General features: G+C 34.7%; 1 non-coding gene across 1 annotated transcript; it reads left to right on the top strand.

Annotated features, from left to right (window-relative positions):
* The first annotated feature begins 5,121 nt into the window (after positions 1-5,121).
* TRNAS-GCU lies at positions 5,122-5,203 on the top strand. Its single transcript has one exon. It is a non-coding gene; the product is annotated as a tRNA-Ser (tRNA).
* The last annotated feature ends 11,426 nt before the right edge of the window (positions 5,204-16,629 follow it).

Below are 16,629 nucleotides of genomic sequence, written 5' to 3'. Positions count from 1 at the left end.
GATGGTGGTTAATTAATTTTTTCACTTTCAATTTGACATTTTGTCCATGAATGCATGTGATATTTGCTAATGGGCAGCTAAGGAATCTTTCTGGAACAGAGAAATAAAGTAGTTTCTTGAAATTAGGAATCTCAGTTTCCTTCATTTAATAGTACAGGAACTACTTAGTACAATCAATTAAGATGACTATTGTGCATTCATTTTTTGAGTGTTGAAGTATTGGGCTACGATTCCGTATCTTATGCTCTTAGATCAACGCAAGAGAAGACAGCATCTAAAAGACAAAATCAATGTAATTTTCCGAAAAACAATCAATGCACTTGTCATGCAAAACCCGAAGTTGTACTTCGGATATATATAGTAAGGACGATGAGATAGAATGCAACATAATAAATATTGGATCGCCACAAAGCAAAAGTTGGTGAAAAGTTGAACTTATCACGTATGAATTTGAATGAATTATTCAAATGATTGTGCAAACTAGTTGTCATTTGTCTATTATTTTGTGAACTTTACATTGTCTCAATTTTTTAGTGGTTATCCTGTCATTTTTCTAAGGATAGCACTAGCATAACGACACCATTATCTATTATTTTCAAATGTGCTGCCGTGACCACAAAGTTGAGTTTGTAAGACATGGGCAACATAAACCTATCTAACGAAATAAATCCAAAGTGGTAGTGATTCAATAATAAAAAATTCATAAGCGGGGACAGGTCTAGAATAAGTATAAGCAGGCCAACCAGGACGCATTTGTTTAAAATTTTCTTTATCTTAGTCAATATATTACAAAGAATTCTATCACGAAAATAATTAATCTTTTCAACTATATATAATGTTTTAAAAAAAAAACTTTACTAAAATATATTACAAACATGTTTTGTTCATACTAGAATTAACACTTGGAAAATACCATACTTTATATAATTTTTGTTAAATAAAAACTTTACTAAAATATATTACAAACATGTTTTGTTCATACTAGAATTAACACTTGGATAATACCATACTTTATATAATTTTTGTTAAATAAAAACTTTACTGATATATATTTCAAACATATTTTATTCATACTAGAATTAACACTTAGATTATCTTTTTCGCTTGATGGTCGTAATCAATAAAATGACGACAATAGCTCTTTGACATTTTAAGCCTATAATCAAAACAACATGACTTTCTTAAATGCTTCCTTAAGGTTCAACAGGGAGCAAGCTTTTATAGACAACTAATATTACCAAAAGTAGATCGCGAAAGTAATATATCCAATGTTTGGATATCATCTTTCCATATAAAAGTATGCGAATTAGGAAATAAATACTGAATTTATTCCAGATTTCATAATCAAATTATCATTTAAGGTACAGATCTTGATTTGGAAGTATTTTCATGACATGGAAGCTCCCAAGAATATGTCCTCAAATCTCAGGAATCGAAGAAATTTCCAAAATTGGGGGTAGGGCGAGAGATGTATATTTTTGTAAAGTGTTTTTAACTCAATGCGGTCAATGTGCAGACTCGAGAACATAAATGATAGATGTTGCTCAACAAATAATAACAATAGCTAGTATGCTATATGACTTTCGATTATTTTGAGAGTTTGAAATCCATTCGAATATTCAAAGGTGAAAGGTTTTTCGATTTAAAAATTAATATGCGAGTCGGTCTTTATTTTTAAACAAGAAAGATTCATTCGACGATAATTCTCTTTATGTTTGTTAAATATCAAAATATTATTTTTAGAAATACTGTGCTTAAACTATTTTCATTTTTCCAAATCCATTTCAGATAGATGAAGTATTTATAATTAATGAAAATATTACCTATTGCGAAAACGAGATGAATAATATGCTAGCAAAGAAGGAATCATTAGCTCTGATAATGGATTTTAACTCTTATAAGAAGGTTTATGAATTTTATAATAATTTGATTCTGTATTAAAATTCTATGTTTGACCATCCAGGAAACCAAATGTAACAAATGTCAAACTTGTGGGAGATGAAAAAAATGTCTTATTAGCATTCTCGTAAATGTTTGAGCTAGACCAAACGTTTAACCATTCATTACATCCTTTAGATAAACTCTATGTTTTTATGACTTTTGCAATCAGAAAAAGACGTTTATTTGATATAACTATTCTAATATTTTTATCGGGTTCATTTCCGCTCTTCATACGCAGCATCGGCAATAGCCAAATAGCGAATGAATTTTCGATGAATTGGATAATCACTTTTTCTTTGTAAAGTTTTCCTACGTTTGGCCAAACATCTAATGCTGTTGCCCCATAGATCATCAATAAAAACCCATGCGAAATATGGGAAAGAGAACTAATCTCATATCAAACGGAGCCTATGTTTCACGGTACCTTGATCAGTTGCAATTTTCTCTCACCATGTACTTTGCCCTCGTCGGCACTTGTTTCTAAGTGAAGAGTTGGTCAAGTGGTAAAACGACGATAATATTTGCCCTTCAGGAAGCGTGAGTTTTCAAGTTCAATTCGTACTAGAACACATTGGATCAAGTCGCACAGAAGTAACTCATCGTGACTTCCTCATCCAAGTGTAGATGGCCTGCATTTGACCAGACAGATTATATGGATTTAGCTTGATGCTCACAGTATCGTTGAGTCATTTAAAAAAAACTAAAAAAACGTGAAATTTGATCGACATGACCTACTTCTGAAACCTCCACAACATCGAGCAACTATTGCATGAACCTTGTATATCTACTAGATTGAATCTGGACAGTATGATTTGGAGGGATCCATACGTAAGACTCCCATGGGACTTACCTAAAATGATCCTGATTCAATCAACCCCACGCACCGCCTAGTCACATGCGTGACGTTTCACTAAAGCACAAAAAAAAGGGCCATGGAAATAAATTTTGCTGTTTAATCCGGGGAAAGAAAACTTCATAGTTTATAAATAGACCTCCCTAAACACTATCGAATATTATTCTGAATTTTCTGATTTCATCCGACAATTGAAATTTAAAGTCGCATCGTTGTTGCTTATTTACTTTAAGTGTTTCAGCTACGTGTGAGATGCATGTGAGTGGATTGGATAGATTAAAATGTTTAGGTTAATATCACATAAAAACCCAAACTGATATATCACCGTCAAAATAGATTTCATAATTTTTGAAGCTTAAAATCTACTCTGCATACCCAAAAATCAGAAACCTAAAACCTACCCTATCACACAAGTTAGAGGATCTATCTAGATTTCGCTTATGTTCTTAATTGAACGGTTGAAGTAAATTATCACCTCTATAAAATACTAATCACAATTTATATTTAGACACACACAAAATATGAGATATATTGTAAAAAATGGAAGCTTAGACTAATGGTTCCACATTACAAACTCATCATTGGGCGTCATGAAATATTGAAGGAACAAGCAAACATATTGAACAAGTGAACGCAAGAATTAGGAATCTACCCGTTGGAATCGATTCCCCAATTTTTTGAACATGGAACTTGCCCTACAACTATGCTTACCCCTAGCTATATTTACCTCAAACTAATTTTAGTATCACAAAAAATTTGAACGGGTATAGCGGTACCATATTTACCCTAGACTTTGTCACAAAAATTCTCAAATTGGTACACTCGTGTTATCAACTACTTTTGAGTAACCAACTCTCATTCAAATTATTGCAATTTTCCAACTTTTTTTATAAAATTTACCAAATTTCGTTTCTCTATTCTAAAACTATTAGTAAATTCAAGTGTTGGTAATAAAGGCAAAATAAGTTTGCAACCCAGTAGAAATTTTGCGAAACTAAAAATTTTGGAAAAATAAATAAATTTGGTAAGTAACTCAAATGAGAATAGATAACCAAAATTAGACGGAAAATTTAATCGGAATAAAAGTTTGTAAGTCATTCAAATAAAGGTCCATATAAGAGCTTGTAAATATAAGGCTTTAATAAAAAAGAGAATACAAGTTAGTAAACGATAAAATAAAAAATAAAAAAAGTGATATTTTGCAAATTGTCGAAAAAGTTGGTAATAAAATTGTTGATAAATTACCCACAACTTATCCAGAAAACGGGTGACCCGGGAACCAAAAAAAAAAACAGCAGGAATGAAACAATAGAATCGTCCCCTTGGCTATGTTTGGAGACCTAATGGAAAGGAAAAGGAAGTGAAAACACCTCTAATTTTAAAATTTCCTTCATTCTTAACACAAAAGAAATTTAAATTTGGAAAAATACTCTAAATATACAACCTGCGTGTTTTTTGTACACAACCCTATCTATCATCACTGACATAAGTAGTTAGTCATTTTTCCAAACTAGAACTACCCAATTAATGGTAATAAATATGGATTGGTATATAAAAAAAAGAGCACGGAAGCTATGTACTATATAAATATGTTTTAAAATTTTCAAATTCTCCACCCTAATTTCATTATTCGACGTTATGCCCCTTTTCATATATATATCATTGAGGTAAGATCTTTTACAGAGATTCATGTAATTGTGGAAGGAAAATAGAACAAACCTGAGTACCTAGTCTGCTCTTTCATATTGTTTAAAGTCCTTAACAGGTCTTGTTAACATAGAGACTTGAGAAGAACTAGAGTTCTTTTGAGAAGAACCTAGAGTTGGTAAGAACAACTTTCAATGCATATTGAAAAACATTGAATTATGAAAATAAATGAATACAATAATTTAAAAGCATAATCAGCGCTTCTTATCAAGTGTCTTTGGATCGCTTTTCAATAAAATCCATAACATAATCTGACTTTAAAGAAGGTAATCACACAATAAATGCAAAACCTTTAATGCCAGCAATAGACAAGAGAGAATTAATTTGAAGGAAACAAAAGAATTAAAGATATCTTACTAATCTAGTAGGTCTGCATAAGTTGTTTCTTTCTTTGCTCGAGTTGTTCGATTTAATTCATTATGGCATCATCATTAATTGAGATAATAAAATTTACGTAGAATCTAATTTGTATAAAATCCCTTCTAAAATAGATGCAGTCACACACTGACAACAAAGCAAAAGACAAGGGAAAAAAATGACTTCATCACATGCGACGCCTGTGGCATTCCTAGTTTTTTGCGTTTTCTTGGCCAACAACTCATCTCGAGTTCTAAGTAAGCGTCGCTTTGGCCGAGTGGTTAAGGCGTGTGCCTGCTAAGTACATGGGGTTTCCCCGCGAGAGTTCGAATCTCTCAGGCGACGTTCTTCTCACCTTTTACCCTTTTACTTACCCAAAAAAAAAAAAAAACTCATCTCGAGTCCATGGCTTCAGCATCAGCTTAATCTCGGCGGACCAAGTTGACAAGTCTCTGTTTCCCGAAAACCTTACCCTCGAGGAAAGATATCAAAGATTTGCTGAGATATCTGCTGCTTGTGTCCACCAACTTAAATACGTCACTTCTTCCAATTCAGCAGACTGGAAGCAAATACCCAAATATGAGCCTTATACCTTACTACTTCGAATTACTATTCATAACCTCGGTTTCTTTGTAACATCTTTAACTATTGGCTCGCATTCTTATGCTTTCCACTTGATGGTGGATACAGGTAGCGATGATACATGGATGCAATGTGAAGGATGCACTAAATGCTTCCACATTAGGCAAGGTAACTTCAAGAGAAATGAGTCACAATCATATAGGCCCTTACCTTGCAATGATACCCATTGTATTCCTAGAGTATGTATAGATGGTTGGTGCACGTATAAAATAGATTATCTGGGATCTAGATGCTTGGATTGCTATAACAAAGGGGTGGTAGGATTGGAAACTTTTGGCTTCGAGGATGGCAAGGGAGTTGTCAAAAGATTCCCAGACGCTGTATTTGGTTGTGGCCTTGTGGCCTCCAAAACTATGAGTTAGAATGGGAAAATATTGGAGAAAGTAACACCACAGCCGGAGTTCTAAGCTTAGGCACCAGGGCAAGATCTATCTTTTCGCAATATAGAAATGAGACTAAAATGCGTATGTCCTATTGCCTACCCCCACGCGGTTTGCCAACTGGCACCCATGCAGACTTAAGTTTTGGGGATGAAGTTAAAAAATTTGGAAGAGCTAGGACAACACGTCTGCTTCCAAACATAAACAAGTAAGCAATTAATGTCATGGATATTACCGTGGCAGGAACACGCCTAGGAATAGACCCTGCGTTTTTACAAATGAAACCAAACCATACGGGTGGGCTTATATTGGACTCAGGAAGCTTTTAGTCTATACTTGTCCAAACTGCTTAGAATGCCGTGAGAAAGGAGATAATTCCATTTTTCTTGAGCAATTATCAGTGGCATCCTAGGCCTCCTCAACCGGGGAAGTTCGATTTGTGCTATGACATGCTTACAGGGAACCATACATTTCCAATGATGACATTCCATTTTGAAGGAGCAGAGCTTTTTCTTCATGCAAGTAATGTGTTTCAAACCTTCAATAGAGGGTTTTGCCTGATAATGATGTCAATAAGTGATGGCGCAACTAGCGTACTTGGATCATATCAATTGGCAGGTAATCAATTTTTGTTTGATTTTAGGGCATTGACTCGTTTGTCCCAGAAGTGTGTGGTTCCAATTAAGAAGTTATCATAAAAAATAATGGAATAGAAACCCATTAGGTCATTGTCTTCTAAAGCTTTCTTCCTGTTGTTGGGTTTGACGAATGGTTTGCTTTAGTTCCAATTTACCTTAGAACGTCGGTTTCATAAAGAGGGATCACGAAACCGGAAGAACATGTCATGATTTTTTAGGGGATTCCAGTGGCCTTCGCTATTGTTTTGTCTACTAAATTACCAAGCTTGATTGACCAGAGTAAGGTTTGCAACCAATATACACAATTACACCATATTTAACAGTCCTATGGGGTTGGTCCCAAAAAAAAAAGTCCTATGGGGAATGAGTTACCATAGGAGAGTCGTTGGTCATTTTGACTCAGTGCGAACTTGAGCCTTATCATCACGTTCACGCCATCATTTAATACTATTTCCTTTTTAGTTTTACATAATCAAACTTGGTCTCTGACAACGAAAACGACATGATGAATGAAATTGATGCAGCCAGTTGTGGTCCAGACACGAAATCTCATATCCACCTTATATTAACTATTAAGCAATGAAAAGTTGAGTGTCTCCCTCTAAGATTTCAGGTTAGTCAAATGAGGATGACTGGGTGAGGTCTGTAAAATGTTTATAGATTCGTTACAAGTAATACTGACGTATGCTCCCAACTGAGAATGAAAAACCGTAGCACCTGATTCATGCTATGTGCCCTAAATATTGACCAAAGGGTTAGTGGGAGCGAATACTATAATTAGATAAATAAATCCCTACACTCCACTGTGCGGGCTCCTAGAGGTTGTAAAAGCCACCCAGAGTACACTTCAGACTTTCAATTGCGCTTCGAAATTTTTCTATCGGTGACCGCTGGTTTAGCATATTTCCTTCGGTCAAGAATGATCCGGTCCTTGGGACAAGTGAGGAAAGCAGTTAGGTTGAGATGGAGAGATTCGAGTAGGAAAATAAGACCAATCTATGTTTACATGGGTACATGTATTCTTCGGTCAGCTAGTCATGAACACATAAAAAAAAACTTTTTAATTTTCTTTTTTAAAACTATTGATAAATTCAAGTTTGGTAATGAAGCAAAAAAAAAAATGAAAACCCAATAAAAATTTGCTAAATAATAAATAGGTAAATAAGAAAGAAAAAATAAACTTGATAAGTAACTTAATTGTGAGTAGACAATCAAAATTGATTGGTAACTAATGGGAAAAATGTTGGTAAGTCATTCAAACAGGGGCTGGTATTGCATATTAGAGTTGTAGATCTAAGGCAAAGGCAAAGAAAAGTTGGTAAATGATAATGAAAAAGTAGATAATATACAAACTATTAAATAAAAATTAAAAAAAAGAGGTGATTTCATAAAATATTTGATTAGTTTGCCAAAAAATTATTGAAAAAAATGGGTAATTTTTTTTTTTCCAACAGTGATTACCAAAGAAAAGTTTGTTTTTCTTTTTAAACAACAAAATTGTCCCTAGGCTATGTTTGGGAGACCCAAAGGAACGGCAAATGAAGTGGAATCACCTCTAATTTTAAATTTTCCCTCCAATCCCCTCTCGCCAGCCTTTTAAGTTGGGAAAAAATTTAAATACACAGCCTGCGTGTTCATTTTTGCACACAACCCATATCAGTTATTATTGACATATTTAGTTAATCATTTTCATTCAATAAGTACCCAATCAATGGTGACAGATATAGGTTGTATACAAAACGAGCAAAAATGTCGTGAACTTAATAAAAATCTTTTCAATTTTTTGACAATTTCCATCCCATTTTTCAATCTCTCAACTTTCCCCCTTTTTCAAACATATCGTGAAGATTTATGTCATAGTAGAAGGAAAACAGAACAATCCTGAGATATGCCATTCTGTGTAAAATATTTAATGAGTCTTGTCAACAAGGGCACATCTATTAAGAACCTACACATAGAAAGAATAATTGTAAATGCATATTAGAAAATTGAATTTTGAAAATAAATGGAAACATAAATTTTACAGCATAATTACTGCTTCTTATTGCGCTTTTCAACAAAATACTTAACGTTGACTTTTAAAAAGGAAATCATGCGATAAATGCAAAACATTTAATGCGAGCAACAGAGAAAAGAGAGTTGATGAGGAGCAAACAAAAGAATCAAAAGATATCTTAAGAGCCATTTGGTGACGTTTCTGTTTTAGGGAACAATTTTTGAACATAAATATTTTTTTTTTATATATTTCTAAGTATAAGAAAAACAATTTATAAGTATAAAATGCGCTTGGTAAGCTGCAAAAACAAATTTATCTCAAGGAAATAGAAATACATTTGGTAAATCGCCGGCCAAAAGGAAAACGGAAAGAAAAGAGAAGAAGAAAAAAAGAGAAGAAAAAAAGAAGAAAGGAAACATTGTTTTTTACCGGAAAAACACATTTTTACTTCTTTTTTATTCTAAATCTGTTCCTAGGAAGGAATAAAAGAACAAAATTTCTGTTCTTTTTTTTCAGGGAATAGGGAATAGAAACATTTTTTAACAAACAGGCCCTAATAGTCTAGTAGCTTTGCGTGAGTTGTTTCATTTACTTCCCTTTGGCATTATCATTAATTGAGAGCTAAACGACAAGGTTCAGGTAGCACCTATTTCGTATATAATCCATTCTAAAGTAGAAGTCACATAGTGATAACAAAAGCAAAAGAAGCAAAAAAAAAAAAAGAAGAAGAAGAATTCATCACAAGTGACTCTTATAGCATTTGCAGTATTTTGCTTTTTCATTGCCAATATCCCTTCCCGAACCAGTGGCTTCAGCATCAACTTAATCCCAATAGACAAAGTTGACAAATCTCTATTTCCTGAACACCTTAACCTCAAGGAACGATACCAAAGAATTGTGGAAATATCTAGAGCTCATGCTCATCGGCTTGAATCTACCACTTCTTTGAGTTTGGGAGAATCGAAGCAAACAGCTGAATATGAGTCTTTTACCTTACAACCAAGAGTTACTAAAGAAAACCTTGGTTACCTTATAACATTTTTGACTATTGACTCGCATTCTTACGCTCCTTACTTTTTGGTGGATACAGGAAGTGACGATACATGGATGCAGTAAGAAGGATGTACTGAATGCTTTCCCATTAGGCAAGGTAACTTCAATAGACTTGAATCGGAATCATACCGAGCTTTACCTTGCGATGATCTCCGTTGTTTTCCTAAAATACGCAATTTTTGCATGTATAAGACAAATTATGTTGGAAATGGATGCTTTGATTGCTATAGCAAAAGGACAATTGGTTTGGATACCTTTGGCTTCCCGAACAGCAGCAGAGCTGTCAAAAGATTCTCAGGCACCGTATTTAGTTGTGGCCTCAAAAATCACAGATTTCACTGGGAAAAGGATGGAGAAAGTAATATCATAGCCAGAATTCTAGGCTTGGGCATTGGGCAACGGTCTATCCTTTGGCAATATAGAAATGAGACTAAAATACGTATATTTTACTGCCTACCTCCAAAAGGTTCACCAACCAGCACCGTGGTCTTACTTTTTGGGGATGAAGCTCAAATTAGAGGAAGCGTTTGGACAACACCTCTCCTTCCAGTAAACCGGTATGCAATTAATGTCACGGGCATCAGTGTGGCAGGAAAACGCCTAACAATAAACCTAAAGATTTTTCAGATGAAATCGGATCGCACAGGTGGGTTTATTGTGGATTCAGGAAGCTTTCTAACTGTGCTTGTCCAAACCGCCTATACTGCAGTGAGGAATGAGATATATCGATTTTTCCGAGAGGTCTATCGATTGCTTTCTCAGCCTCCTCTACAGGAATTCGACTTGTGTTATGGCGCACCCGGCGGGAATTATACATTTCCAACGATGACATTTCATTTTGGTGGAGCCAATCTTTTTCTTGATGGAAGTAATATTTTTCAAACCTTTGACCAGGGTTTTTGCCTGATGATGATGCCAACAAAAGATGGTGGAACTAGCTTACTTGAATCATTTCAACAAGCAAATTATCGATTCCTATTTGATTTTAGTGCTTTGAAAGTTTCCTTTGTCTAGGAAGTGTGTCATTAACATTAAGAAGTGAGCATTCAAAATAATGAAATAGGAGATCCAATAAGTTATTTATTGTCTTCTATGTTGCTTTCTTCTTATTGGTGAGTTTGGCAAATGCCTCAGTTTAGTTTCGTTTTACTTTACGACTTCAATTTCATGAAACGAAATCTCAAAAATTTAATAATTTTCCACCTGGAGCATATGTCAAGATTTTGAAGTATTTACAGTAGCCTTCACTAATGCTTGGTGTAATCATTTGAGGAATTCCTATATTGCAAACCAAATAAACGTGAAGTTTTATAAAATTCAAGAGTTCCAACTAAACCAACTTAGCAAAGCAATATCAAACAAGATCAATCAGATTTGGGTTGAAACTAATTTCTACAATTTACAACGTCATTAGCAGTCACAACGATGAGGATTGAATTACCATAGATGAGTCGATGTTGCTCATCTCAAGTCAGCATGAACTTGAACTTTATTATCACTTTCATACCATTATTATGTGTTATTTCCCTTTCAAGTTTGCATAATCAAACTTGGAATTTGACAAAGAGTATGACATGATGAATGGAAATCCCCTTGTAATACCTATTTGAGTATTGTTACTAAGAGCTAACAAGAGTGATTAACCCATTTGAAAACCCTTTAGAGAACTGGCCATACATAAACTTATTACATTTGTCTAGGTGAAGACAAAGTGTACAATGGACTATTTGGCAATACTTAGAGGTATGGTTTACAGTTCGGGGAAAGTTTCTCCTATGATGTGTGTGCAGGGTGTGGGACTTACTATTAGGGGGCCAATAGTTACTTAGTCTACCGCGAGTTGGTATAGAAGGAAGCTAGGTTCTGCACTACAAAAGGTTTTATACTTGCAAAGCAGTGTTGGAACTCTTAGCACAACTAATGGTATTCAGGCATATTTAAGCTCCTATAGCTAGAAGAGATGAGTAGAGCATACTCAAGCCGAATCTCTATAAATCTTATTCGCAATTTTTTTTTTTTTCAAAACTCAGTTATTTTTTGTGGCTTTTATTTCTAGTTCCCTTTGCATGTAGAAGCAATACTTTTACTAGGGTTGGTTTTATAAAACTAATTTAAAAAAAAATTCCAAAAACCAATTCACTCCCCTCTTGATTGCTTCTTTATACCTAATAGTTGGCACGAGAGCACGTTCTCCTTGTCCTAAAGGTGTTGTGCTTTTGAGGTAAAAATCAATGGCAACCGTTATTGGAACCATCTTGAGTGAGGCAACTTGATTACTCACCCTCCGTTGTTTGACAGCGCTAACTATAATATCGGAAATGTAGGAGGACCATGTTCATTCAATCAATGGACTACGAATTTTTGGTTGATTGTGCAAGATGGACCCTTTCGGCCCATGAAGAGAGGTGACTCCTCCAGTACATCCAAAATTGCAAAAGCAAAGCATGTTTTGTATGTGCACTTTCTCTGGCCGAATTCAACAGGATTTCCTCATGTGCAATAACTAAAGAAGTATGGGATTGATTGGAGATCACTTATTAAGAAACTAGTCATGTATGAGGGGCCAAGATTTCCTCATGTGCAATAACTAAAGAAGTATGGGATTGATTGGAGATCACTTATTAAGAAACTAGTCATGTATGAGGGGCCAAGATTAGCAAGCTCCAACACATTTTATGAATTGTTCTAGATGGAACTGCATGAAGGCATCGAGGATACGTTCACTCGTTTGCCGCTCTTGGAAAGACTATCCTTAATGATGAATTTATAGTGAAATTGTATATGAACATGCGAAAGAGTTTAATACGTGATGGCAACAATCTCATTATTATGACCTCAGAAGAGGTTATTAGCCCTTTAATGTCCTATGAAGTGGAGAAAGAAACCAAGGCCAGCAGGAGAAAGCAGAATTTTTAAGCAGTACCCGGAAAGCACATATCCTTACCAAAAAAAAAAAAAAAAAATTCCTTACCAAAAAATTTTAAGCACATACGAAGAGGACAAAGAAGATGTAGCCACGCTTATTCGCAACTACCTCACATGCTTTGAGTGTCTTCAACCTGGCTGCTTGGAGTCCCAAATGCTCATTACGCAAGATGAAATTCAGCACGAAGTCGCATTGAGAGTGAATCAAGTGAGAACAAATCCGAAGCTGCAAATCTATGTTTGGTGGCAGACCTTGCAGGAGCTGAGGTATGTATTGATTGATTCTGCATATGACGACTCCACACTTGGTAATGAGGAGCTTCGCAAGACTTTTAAAGAGATGTAAACTCAAAGTTGAATAAAGCTAATAAGAATTCGTCGGAAGAGAATGAGACTCTTGAAGAAGAAAAAACTGTTTCTATTCATGCATGCATGCATGTCATACATTTTATGGAATTCCGAAGGTCCTTGAAGATCCTAGGAATTCCTTCGAGAAGGTTAGACTTGGTATTAACACTAAGAGTCCAAACATAAAAGACCTTTTGCTCTAGACCATTTTCCTAAAAGTTTGACTGTGAATGTCCTTAATTTATTTTTATTTTCTTTTTATTTTAGTTTTCCTCTTTTTTAAATTATTTTCTTTATATTTTAACCCTTTCATCATTCTTTATAAAATTTTATCAAATAGTAAATTGTACTAACATACCTAAAATATAAAAATACCTAAAATATATAGTAAATATAAATATATAATTTATAGATTTAATGTTTATTATAAGATACAATTAAAGTTGAATATATAAATTAAAATAAGATTAAATTTAAAAATATTTTTTAGTTTTTAATTTTTAATTTTTAATTTCTTAAATTAGAATTCAAATATAATTTTAATTTTGTTAATTTAACAAGTTTGTTATTCGAGAAAAAATAATTTTCCTATTAAGGACATTAAAAATCATATCCACATTTATCTCATCTCTTCCATGGGATAATTTTATTTTACCTATATCCCATTTATATCCGACTTTTTGTATTATCAAACGTAGCCTAAGAGTCCAAGCATAAAAGACCTTTTGTTCTAGAATTTTCTTACTCATAGCAATTTTCTTATCGTGTTCAAAGAGCTTTGCTAGCATAACAGTTTTTTGGATACCATATAAAAAATAACATATTGTGAGTCATAAATTTTTGAAAGAGTTGACCATACAATGATTTCTAATTATTTTTATTTCTTTTTTTGTGGCCCAATACAAGTCATTATTCTTACAATAAATTAAAGATGGTCATATAAGCATTTCTCGTGTCCAAATTGTGCAACCTCTGATTCTTCCCCAATTCATCCAGCGACTTTCTATACACCACTTTGAAAGTATGACACAATAATATGTACATGAAAAATAATTGAATGATAATCTTTAATCTACTGTGAAAATAATGATCTATTTTAAATCAAAAAAAATTAAATAAAAAATAATTATAAATCGTTGTAAGGCCCACTCCTTTAAGAATTTATGGGTCACAACAAACTATTATTCTAATAATAACCCAAAAACTATTATGCTAACAAAGCCCTATCTATATGCATGCTCAAGTTCAAATAACACCATATAAAGATCAAAGATAACTGAAGAGCATGTTCAGTATAGTTTTCGGAGCAGTAACAATTGTGAAAAAGGGGCGCTGCAATCCACATAGTAGCAATCTCTCCATAACTACAATACGTTTACATTTGCACAAAATTACAGTAACTTTTAAAAACCCGCCAGCCACCCCTCGCGTGTGATGGTCGACCTCGTCCTATCGCCGCTTGAGTCTTCCATAGCCGTCGCTGTGCTCGAGAACGTGCGCCCCCATGTTCTTTCTCTCTTGACTACTATTCTAACTCGGTGGTCAAGACCGCCCGGCGTCTCCACGCAGCCTCGGGTGACGCCGGCGATGCGGCGTTGCTCGGGGCTGGCGATGCAGCTAAGGCCCCTCGGCTTTTGTCTCTATCTTCCTCAAGGACAAGCATGAGCTACGGAATCGTAACCTCACGACAATTGAGATCACAAACCCCCAGGTAACTTGCATAACCTTAGGCGATGCCGCCAATTTTGGGCATCACGAGCATGAACCCAACTAATGACAATGAGGGGGGCACAAAGAGCGTGGGCAGCATCGCCTAACACGGCGAGGGCCTCTTCAAGATCCACAATGCCCAACCAATTCTGTAATCAACTGAGTAGTTAAGGTAATTGTTGGTAATTTGTTTGTAAAACAAATCAAGAGGTACCTCATCCCACATCGAAAGGATATGAGTGTGCACATGGACAAAATTTGGCACTAATCAACTATTATTGTTTTTTATTAATTAAAATTTGAATTGATAATTATAAAATAAATATTGTGTCCTATTGAAACGATGTGACTGTTCATAATAGAGTGACGGTTATATTTTAATTATTTAATTTCGAATATATTATTTTTTGCTTAACAGTTATCAGGTACTTTTACAACCTTTGGAAGGTTGTGATTGTTTGAAAATAACTTCATCTTTGAAAGGTTATATCTATTCAAATATATATATTCAACATTTGTGTTCAATTCTTTACAGAACTTTCAAGTCTTTTAATAGTCTTCTTCTTCCATTTTCGTTTTCTTTTGAAGAAAATATAGCAATTATTTTCAATTGTTTCTTAAAGAAACTCTGAAAAAATATTAGAATTTTATTTAGTATTCTTATTTGAGATTTTATTGTATCGTAGAAGAAATTTGCCGATAACCATTAGCAACATTGTAGGAGAAATAAATTCTTAAAGAAAGTAATATTACGTTTCAAAATCCAACTTGATTGTTTTACTCAATTCAAAGCCCTATTTTCCAACAATAATACTCGGCCTTCATCGATGACCACCCTTTCTCATATTGACCCATTCACACAACTCATTTCATTTGGCCCGTCCTGCTCTCTTCCGAAATCTTTCTTTCATTCACAAGCCTAATCTTCTTCTCGGTCCCTTTCTTCACTCCCTCGCGACTTCACCTTCTCCTCGATCGTTAATGTCGCTAAAGAAGGTGGACGACTTCAGGATGATGATGCTGATGTGGCACACGTGTGAAGGGTCCAGAGCCAAGTCCTCCATGTTTCATTCTTCACATATGGCTCGCAACCTGAGAGCTTATAGGAAAGCTTGTCAACATTTCTTAAACCGTAATTGTGTTTATTGCCCTTGATTTCTTCACAAAATCTCCTATATGACATGGACTAATATAGACCGAGTGCACCTAAAAATTTCTCATCATAACTCCAAAGCACATAGGGAAGCTCTTTTGACATTTCTTGTGATCTTTTTATACCCACATTTATTGTGATGTGATCTTGATGCGTCGCACCACCATTGACACACCCAACTACTTAAGTGAGGTTAGTGACCTCATGGCAGTCATGATTACCCCTGGCCGAACTCCTTCTTTGCTCTTTTTGTATCTGATTAACATTTCATGTAAAATTTATCAAGTCAAATAATCGATTAGTCTTCAAGTACAAAAAAAATAAAAAAAAAAAAAACAAGCCAATTTGATGGATAAAGTAATGACAGACTATGAAAGGATTTTATTGCAAAAATGCGAAATAGAAGAGTTGATTACACAGACAAAAAAAAAATGTCATTGTCGGAAGTTGACTGACTTTTATTTTTGACTTTTTTCCAAATGGCACAGGTTGACTTTAACGTGCACTTGCAGTTTCCGCCAGGTGGGCCTGGGCAAGATTGAGCGGGCCCAACGGATTCCCAAGCCCATGATCTTGTCTAATATGCATTTGCAAGTTTGTCGAAGCAAAGGCTTCCTTTACGTACAAAATTTTAGGTAAGGCCTTCAAATTGGACTTTAATAACCCCCAAAAACAAAGGAAAAAGGAAGCCAATTCATTTCAAGGACCACCTGATTCGAGGCCCAATTTAGTTATCGGGTCACGACTGAATCGGGTCGTGCATCTTTTCGTCTCTTCGTATTGATTTTTAGGTCAGGCAATGGATTTCTTCGAAGGTTGCATCTCTCATCCATCTTCGAGCCAAAGAAGAAAGGAATCGATCAACTTTTGACATTTCTTAATTTAATTGGTTTAAGGAAGACAGGAACGTGCTCTAGAAGCTGGAT

The sequence above is a fragment of the Eucalyptus grandis genome, chromosome 3 (genome assembly GCF_016545825.1).
Source record: "Eucalyptus grandis isolate ANBG69807.140 chromosome 3, ASM1654582v1, whole genome shotgun sequence".
NCBI classification, from domain to species: Eukaryota; Viridiplantae; Streptophyta; class Magnoliopsida; order Myrtales; family Myrtaceae; genus Eucalyptus; species Eucalyptus grandis.
This window is presented reverse-complemented; position numbering and strand designations above follow the sequence as displayed.